Consider the following 9901-nt stretch of genomic DNA (forward strand, 5'->3'; position numbering starts at 1 on the left):
TCGGTCACCGACGTGACGTCTCCGTTCCCTCCTTCAGGGAACGAGGGTTACATATGTAACCGAGATGTTCATGTAAGTGAGGTCACCGATTGACCCCACAGTGCAGACTTTTAGGTTAAATTAAATTAGCTTATAGTTACTTGCATTTATCTATTGACAAAGTACCAGCAAAACATTTACAAACTATCAGAAACGCTCATCTACACATAAAATGTGATTAAAAGCTAAAACTTTCATTAATAAGAGCTCAAATCTATAGTTAGCTTACCTCTAATAGTTAGCCTCTATAGCTAGTTAACGGTTTTGATGCTAACGGTCTTTTTGAAGACACTACACCATTCCTGTAAAGTAAAGATTCAACAGAAACATATCAATTACATATAAGAAAGTGTCAGGAACGGTTGTATATATTATTTATGTAATTTTATGGCTAAACGTACCTGAAAGCAGTGAAAACAGCAGAGAGCCGACCTCTCGCTACTTGTCAGCTGAGTGAGTTGACGCCCCGTTTCCATGGTAACTCACTACGCTCCAGTTTAAATGCGATTTGAATGTTCAACGCACGCACCCATTAAAACACATCAAAGTTATGCATTTACATAAATAGTACATACAAGTCAAATAAAATGTCCTGAAACTTCATGTATTGTTCAAGTGGATAGTAGGCCTACATCAAACTGTAAATTGAATGAGAATATATGAAAGCAGTGAATAATGCAAAACATTGTTTGAAGTCCGTTTATATATATATACTATTCTATAATATAAGATATAATATCATATATCATATAATATCATATGAGGCATGAATATAATTTCACATATATGTAAACACAATTAAACACACAAAACATGAGCTTTATGTTATGCATTTTCAAAATATATTTCATATTTAACAGTGTTTCACATATATGTGAATCTATTACCTCTCTGTATGGGAAAACATTGGGATTTTACTCAAAAATATTTTAAATGGATTTTAAATGTGGGTCAAGATCGGCCATACTTATGTGTCCTTATGTTCTTACCCACATTAGATAAGATATCCAGCCAGTCATTATAATGAATATTAATCCCCAAATCCTTCTGCCATATTGTTTTCGGGTTATTACAAGTATCTGCAGTTACATTAAGCATTGATTTGTAACACATAGAAGCAGTTTGAGTTTCACATGGTAACTTAAGATAGGCATACACAGGGTTATCACTTGCATTGAATTTGTTCTTAACACAGTGTCTGATCTGCAGATATTTCCAAAAATGTCCTTGGCCCACAATATTAGATTTTTCCACCAATTCACAATATGACAGAAATATTCCATTCTCATATAGATCGCCAATTACTGATGCCCCTTTAAGATGCCATTGTTTCCAAAACACCCGTTTTGCCTATACAAATTTCAGGATTCTTCCACAATGAAGCATATGACTGTTTATGATGTGATGTCTTACACAGTTTATTAATTTTGCTCCAGACATGTCTTGAGTGTGTTATCACTGGATTTGAGTCCCATTTAGCTCCAGAGCTTTGCGAGAGAATACTAATGCGATGAAATGGTGAGGCCAGTCCAACTCAGAGTCTGTCTCACTCCAATGTTTAGCCAGTTTGGCCATTTCAAAAGAGAAATTATACATCCTCACATCCGGTAATCCAAGATTGATTATCCTTGTCCCTTGGGGAAATCAATTTACTCATTTTAAGGTCTTTTTCCTTCCCACAGAAAATATTTAATAATTTTATCATATCTTTTAAAGATGGGGTCTGGAATATTCACAGGTATCATCATGGATATATAATTGAATTGTGGAGCAATAACCATTTTGACAACATTCACTTTAACCCATAGAGAAAGTTTCAGCTGTTTCCAGTTGTCCACATTATTTTTTATCTTTGACAGCAGTGGGTCATAATTCAACATCATTATATCTTCCAAATTCTGAGTTAGTTTAACCCCAAGGTACTTCATACCCTTTGGAATCCATTTAAAGCCAAATTGGGTCACTGTATGAGTGTCACGTTACGCTGTTGAGGAAGCACGCAGGAAGCACGAGTAAACGAGAACTGTCTTTAATCAAGGAAACTCAGGAGATAATCCACAATAGGAGCTTGAGCCAACACACGTAGAGAATGAGTAGACCTGACAAACACAAACTGAACAGACTAGGACTTTTAAACACAGGGCAATCAGGGTGACATCAATGGAACCAAATAAGGAAACACAGGAAGGACGGACACCCGGGAGAGGGCCGCCTGACAGAGACCAGGGAGGAGACGAAGGAGGGAGGAGACAGGAGGGGCCCGGAGCAGGAGGAGCAGAGCAGGACCCAGGCCACAGCCATGATAGCGACCCACGGTGGAGCCGACGGAGGGAGGAGCCATGGAGGAGGAATGGCCGCCGACTCCAGGGGGCCGACCAATGGCGGCGGAGCAGGTGGTGGAGGAGCCCGAGGTGGAGACGGAGAGCCAATGAGCCAGGGGGATGCCGAGGATCCGGGGGTCAGGGTGGAGCCAAGGGCTCTGGCGACTGAGGCGGAGCAATTGAGGACCAAAGTGGAGCTGGCGGGAGGAAGGAGCCCAATGGAGCCGGTGGGATGGAGCTCCAAGGTGCAGCCGGAGGAGCGGAGTCCTGAGGCGATGGCGGGAGGGACGAGGGAGCCTGGCGGAGCTGGTGGATCGACGGGTGACGGTGGAGGCGAGGGAGCTAGGAGCCGAGGTGGAGCCGCTGGGTCTACAAGCTGAGGCGGAGTCTGGGCCTCGGAGGCTTAAGGCGGAGGTGAGGGATTCTCCAGCCAAGGCGATGCAGGAGGGTGGCAGTTATGCTCCGGCCGGGACAAGGCATCACAATATGGTAAGGAACGTAACATTTCCGTCACACACTTGAGGTATTCGGCCAATCACAACGCACTGGATAGCTGGCCAATCAGAGCACACCTTGCTTTTCAGACCGATGAGCTTTGTAAAAATCGACGCGTTTCAGAAAGGCGGGGCATAGAGGAGAAACAATAATGTACAGTATGAGGAAAATAATGTGTTTTTTGAACCTTAAACCGCATAAACACATTTCATTACACCAAATACACAAAATAATGTTCTTTTTAGCAACATCATATGACCCCCTTTAAACGCCACCTTGCCTTTCTACCAGCTTCTGTGTTTAGAGCTATATCCACTTCTACCGTTGCATGGTCTGATAACACTATAGCTCCAATTTTACAAACTACAACTTGATCAATAATTTCAAGAATTTGAAACCAAAAAAAATATCTATCCTAGAGTGAGATTTATGGCAATGAGAAAAAAAAAAAAAGTATACACTTTCCGTTGGATTGACCAGGCGCCATATATCAGTCAATCCAATATCCTCTGTTAGCATATGAAGGGCAGCCATATCCCTTGGTATAGAAGATCCTTGATATTTACTCTTATCCAAAACCCCATCCATAACCTGATTAAAGTCCCCTGCCAAAATTATTTGTCCTTCTTTGTCCCCAATAATCTTGTTTATCTTATTAATAAATATACATGGGCATATACATTGCATAATATCACTTTAACTCCATTAATGAGAGTTTCTATACATATAATCCTGCCAGCATCGTCTTTAGCTTCCGTTAATATCAAAAAATTAAGCCTCTTATTTATTAGGATCATTACCTCATTTTTTTTTTGCTTGTAAATGATGAATAAATTACATGTCCCACCCAATCTCGTTTGAATTTTAGTGCTTCATTATCTGTTACATGGCTTTTTTGCACAAAAGCAACATCTACTTGTTTATGTTTGAGATATGACAGGACATTTTTTCTTTTAATTGGGCTTCCACATCCGTTAATATTCCATGTTATAAATCTTATGTGACTACCTATTTATAAAACAAATGAATTGCACATAATCGTGTGCGTAATCAAATGCGTTAGGTGACTGCCCCCTACTGGGAAATAACATAGACCGTGATGTAAATTTTTTCAAGTTAAACAAACAGCAGTTGAACATTTCAAACACAAAAACTACATTCTGTAACACCCTGTTGCTTAAAAAAGTAATTAACCCCTCCCACGAACTTAACAATAGAAAAAATAAGAACAATAAACAACAAAAAATGAACTGTCATACCAAACAATGAGGACAGTCTACACCCCGAGATTGTGGTCTGTGAAGTGCCGAATCAGCTATCCAGCCTGGTCTTTGGCTGTCAAAACTGTGCTGAGACAGCACAGGTATTCGACGACTCCTCCCACCCAATGCACCTGACCCATAAACTCCACTCCGGCAATTTTGCAACAAATATTTGGTCCCATTAGTCTGGTGCCCCACAATGTTCTTTAATGAACTGCTTTGCATCCGCACTCGATGTAAACACCCTATTCTTCCCTTGTCATGTGAAACGGAGTGAGGCTGGATATGCCAGTGTGTATTTGACATTGACATTTCTCAGCATCCTCCGTGACGCAGTGAATTCCCTTCGTCTTCTGGCCAGCTCTCTTGACATGTCGGGGAAGAAGGAAATCCTACATCCATCCCATTCGATCATTCCTTTTTCTCTGGCAGCTTGTAGTATTTTCTCCCTGGCTGACAAACGCAGAAACTTAATCAAAACTATTATTGGCGGTCGATCAGCATTGGGCCTAGGAGTGAAAGCGCGATGCGCCCTTTCAATCTCAAACTCTCCATCCGGATCAATTCCCAGTCCCTCCGATAGGATTTTATACACGCACTTGATTATACACGCACAGGCATTCCACCTGCCTCCAGCCCCTCTTTCAGACCAATCATCCTCACGTTGTTGCGGCGGCTCCTGTTTTCTAAATCCTCAGTTCGATTCCACATAACTTCCAGGCGTTTATCGTGCCGTTCACTATCACCGACGAGCTTCGAGGTTCCATCTTCCATGTTGGAGATGCGGCCCTCAGCTTCGTCCAGCCTTTCTTGGATTGCGTTCACCGAGTTTTTGATATCGGTGACAACCTCTTTGATTGATGACACATCTGTCGCCACCCCTTGTAAGGAGGAGTTCATTTTACTTATTTCGGATAATAAGTTTTCCATCGTTGAATCTTGATCTTTCCGCTGGGGTGACGGCAACTCATGTGGCGGCGAAGTCTGTCTCGTTGCCATGTGGCTCATCAAAATCCCCTTAAAATACTTAGATGTGGAGGTCGACATCTGCTATCTAAGGCACCTTTTTATTTCACAAATATTTATGCTCACCAGGGATGCTAGTTGTAATAAAAATGTGGAGTGAGACTCATGTGGCGGCGAAGTCTGTCTCGTTGCCATGTGGCTCATCAAAATCCCCTTAAAATACTTAGATGTGGAGGTCGACCTGCTATCTAAGGCACCTTTTTATTCCACAAATATTTATTCTCACCAGGGACGCTATTTGTAATAAAAATGTGGAGTGAATATGCTCGAATAAATTGAAAATATTGGTGGGCCTACGGAGCTATACAACTATGCTGCCATCTTCTTCGGCGATCCCACGTGACTCCGTTATTATTATTATTAAATATTTTTAGCAGAATGTATTACTGTAGTTGAAGTAATATACAGTAGTATTCCATATTGATTAAATTGTTATAATTGTATGTAAAGAATTTCTTCTTTTTTGTTGTTTTTTCAGCAGTCTTATGAAATTGAAGAATTAGTGAAGGGCATTGACATGGGCATCTTAATTATGACTTGGGAAGAGCAATGGGAAGTGCTTCCAAAAGAAATCATTTACGTTGCTTACATTTTGGAAGAGCTACTACTTTTTTTGTAGTAGCTTTGGGCTTTTTGGTTGGTTTTTGCACTTGTTCAACACACATTTTTTGTCATGTTATTGTCAGACTTTGTTCCTTGTTTTGTGTGTGTTTTGCTCCCCATGTGCCTTCCTTGCCCTTATTTGGTTATCTTCCTGTTCCTGCTCCCTGATTGTTTCGCATTTGATTCCAGGTGTGTCTAGTCTTCCCCTGATTAAGTTGTGTATTTAGAAAGTGTTTCCTGTTTTGAGTTCCTGGTCCGGTATTGTTAGTCCGAGTCCTACATGTGTTTTCCGTGTTCCCTTGAATTCATTAAAATCTCTCGATTGATGTACTCCTGGTCTTCTTCGTTCCCCATTCCGCACTCCTCCTCACAATAGTGCAACCGTGACAGTTATGGCATCTCTTTTTAAATTTTTTTTTTTTACATGCTTTATTACACAGACAGATAAAAACAAAACATAACATAGGACAATACAGTAAAGGGAACATTGTCTGCGCTTTCTTTTATCTTACCCCCACATTTAACTCTGAATGATAATCAAAACAGTACAGGGAAAAAAGAAAAAAAAAAGGGTTAATTCAGACAAGAACTAAACGAACAATAGATAACCTCCCCCCACCCATAAACCCCTCAGGAGGATTAACAAGAAACTACAATATGTATAATAATAATAATACATGAAAGTATATAATAATCTTTCAAACTGTATAATAATAATAATAATAATAGGCCAAAGTGCATACAATCAAAACATATAACCATGCATATACTGTATAAGTATACCTACATGCATGCTAACAAACAACCATACTGTACTGTACATAGATACAAACATGCTCACACACTGAACAAACTTAATCAGAATCTAGTGAGGTCAGAGAATCAAAGAAATTTAGAATGGGGTTCCAAGTTTTGTAGAATTTATCAGTTGAGCCCCGGGTAGCATACTTCAGTTTTTCCAGAGAAAGGAATGACATAAGATCTTTTAACCAAGAGGTAGTTGGGGGTGGGGTTGGACACTTCCAATGTAGCAAAATGCTGCTTCTAGCAACCAGGGAGGCGAAAGCAATAACATCTGCTTGTTGTTTAGTGAGAAGAGAAGAAAAAAAGAGACACACCAAAGATGGCAACCATAGGACATGGAGAGAGAGAAATATGTAGAGCCCTTGAAAGAAAGTCAAAAAAGGAATCCCAGTATGAGGCCAATTTATGGCAACTGAAAAATGTATGTACATGGTCAGCTGGAGAAAAGGAGCATCTAATACAAGAATCATCTGTTTCTGGGAACAATTTGTGGAGTCTAGCTTTAGTAAAGTGAGTTTTAGAGCAAGACTTTTAACTGAATCAAACTTAACCGGGCACATGCAGAGGTAGAATTAACTCTAATAAGGGCCTCGGATCAAAGCTCTTCAGAGAAGCTGACCTCTATCTCTTTCTCCCATGTTGACTTTAAACAGGAAAGAGATTAATTTCTAGATGAAAGCAACATGAAATAGATAGAAGAGATGAGGTTACCATTTGTAGGGGCTAACAAAGAATTCAAACAATGATTTTTCTGGCAGCTGGGGGAAACTAGAGAAGTGAGTTCTTGCAAAATTACGAAGTTGAAAATCCCTCAATAAGCCTGTTGTATGTAAATTATATTTGGATATAAGGTCGTTGAAAGCAGCAAAATAATTATCAATGAAAATATCTGAAAAACAAACAATGCCTTTATCACGCCATCTTTTAAAAGTGTGTTCAATAGCAGAGGGCAAAAACAAGTAATTGTTGCAAATAGGGCTGAGAACAGAGAGCGATTTTAACTGAAAATGTTGTCGAAATTGTTTCCAAATTTTTGTTGAGTTGACAGCATAATGGGATTTCTAGTATAGCTAGAGGGACGGAGAGATAAAGGAGCAAAGACTAGTGCTGGGAGGGAGGAAGAGGTACAAGTAGCAGCTTCTAGTGTACACCAGTTAACCTGTGGAGCATTATACCATAAATAAATCTTGGAAATATTAGCGGACCAATAATAAAATAAAAAATTAGGCAGAGCTAAGCCACCATCACATTTACGACGTTGAAGAATAGTTTTGTTTATTTTGGAAATCTTACCTGCCCAAATAAAAGTGGAAATTGTTTTTTCAAGACAGTTAAAAAAAGATTTAGGTAGAAAAAGAGGAAGAGATTGAAAGAGAAATAAAAAACGTGGAAGAACATTCATTTTAATAGTCTCCACTCTTCCTGCTAGAGAGAGGGGTAGGCTGTCCCAACGTTTTAAATCAAGTTTAATTTGTTCGACCAAGTTAGTGAAATTATTCTTAAAAAGAGATTTAAAAGAGTGAGAAATGTTTACCCCTAAATAACGAAAACCAGTAGAAGAAAAATTAAAGGGTTTTTTAAAAATTGTAATGCACTTTGATGCATGTTCTGACCTCTGACTTAAATTGAGCTGGAAATTTTCAGAATTCCTCATCTGTTCTTTTGATTAAATGTGCATTAGTAAAAGGAATGTAAATATTTACTGCAGTTGTTCCAAAGAAATTAAATGTCAATGTTCATCTATGTTTTTTAAAGGTAGGGTGTTTTAATACTAAACACAATAATGCTAAGTAGGATACTGTCAATTTTGAAATCAAATAAAATAACATTCTGCATATTCTTCAATGTCCATGAGCCATTTTTCTCAAGTACTGTTAGAAAATAGAAATTTGAGTTGTGTGGGCAAATGAGTTGTGTGCTAATGTGTTTTAATGTTTTCATTCAAGCAGCAGTTATTTCTATCATATTTAATACTAAGATATACCTGTCAGACAGTTCAATAAATTAATATTTTTGTGAATGTTATAATAAATGTGACATGTTAAAGTTATGGTTTATTTATGCTATCATTCCAGAATTATTTTATTTTTATTTTTTTTTAAAGCTTTTGTCATGTTAACTTGTTGAACTTTATTTAACTAATACTTTTAAGGCAACCGTGTAAACTTCTTAGTTAATTGTTACAACAAACTATATGTAGTTAAGCTTAGTACACAACTTAAAATTGTTCATATAATTTAGGATTACATAATTGTAACAATTTATTCAAGCAATCAAATGGATTAATTTAACTTACAAATTTAAGTTCACTCAATTTAATATTATTTGTTTAATTAAGTTGAGTGAACTTAAATGTGTAAGTTAATGTAATCCCTTTGCTTAAGTTGATACAATACAACAATGTTAAGTTAAAAATAATATTTAATTCTTAGAACAAAATATTTACAAAATCACTCGTTATAACTCACATTTTTAGTTTCAATGAATTCAAAATTTTAAGGCAACCAGGTAACTTACTTTGAGTCAAACTAACAATTTTTTTACAGTGTACCGTCAATAGCACCCATGCAAAAAGGCATTCCTCGACTGGCAAAACATAATGTGTGTTCAAGTTCAGGATATGGAAGATGAATGTATTTTCTAAGCATTAATCTTTGAATTCCACGACAAACTTCATGAATGAGTTAACACAATGTCGCCGATGCCGAACAATTCAGCCACAGTCCTGTACTCACAGGGTGTAGCAAACCACCAAATCACAACAGCAAGTCGTCGTCTGTAATCGGGCGTAAATTTCGTCTAACAGTAGGGGGGGGGACAATAAACAAAATTTCTCAAGAGCAATATTTGAAGGGGACACAAGACACAAGGACACAAGAAAATATGCATTTTTTCTTAGCCATAGATGCTATTTACACTAAGTGAAAATAGCAGTATTTGTTTTGCGATATGCTATTTACACTAAGTGCACATAGCTATTTATACTATATTAAAATAGCAGGATATTCTGCTTATTACTTATTGCCAATAGTGGCAATTATCTGCACCTCATCATTGTAATACATTATAAAACAGTATGCAATAACTTAGTGTAAATTTTAATTTTAATTCAAATTATTAAATGGATGCCACTTTATTGGGACAAAAGCCCTCCCTACACCTACCCTAAACCTACCTGATGCTTTTTCAACTTTTTGATAAATACTGATAAATATCACTGGAGTGATGACCAAAGTTTTGTGCAAGTTAAAAAAAGAAAACTTTAATCAAGCTCATGGGTTGTACATTCTCACGGCAACTCTTTACAGTCAGAGAATACTTGTTGTCTAAGTATCAATGCCAGCATCGCAA

This window comes from Sinocyclocheilus anshuiensis, unplaced genomic scaffold (assembly GCF_001515605.1).
Source record: "Sinocyclocheilus anshuiensis isolate Anshui unplaced genomic scaffold, SAMN03320099.WGS_v1.1 scaffold1755, whole genome shotgun sequence".
Classification (NCBI taxonomy): domain Eukaryota; kingdom Metazoa; phylum Chordata; class Actinopteri; order Cypriniformes; family Cyprinidae; genus Sinocyclocheilus; species Sinocyclocheilus anshuiensis.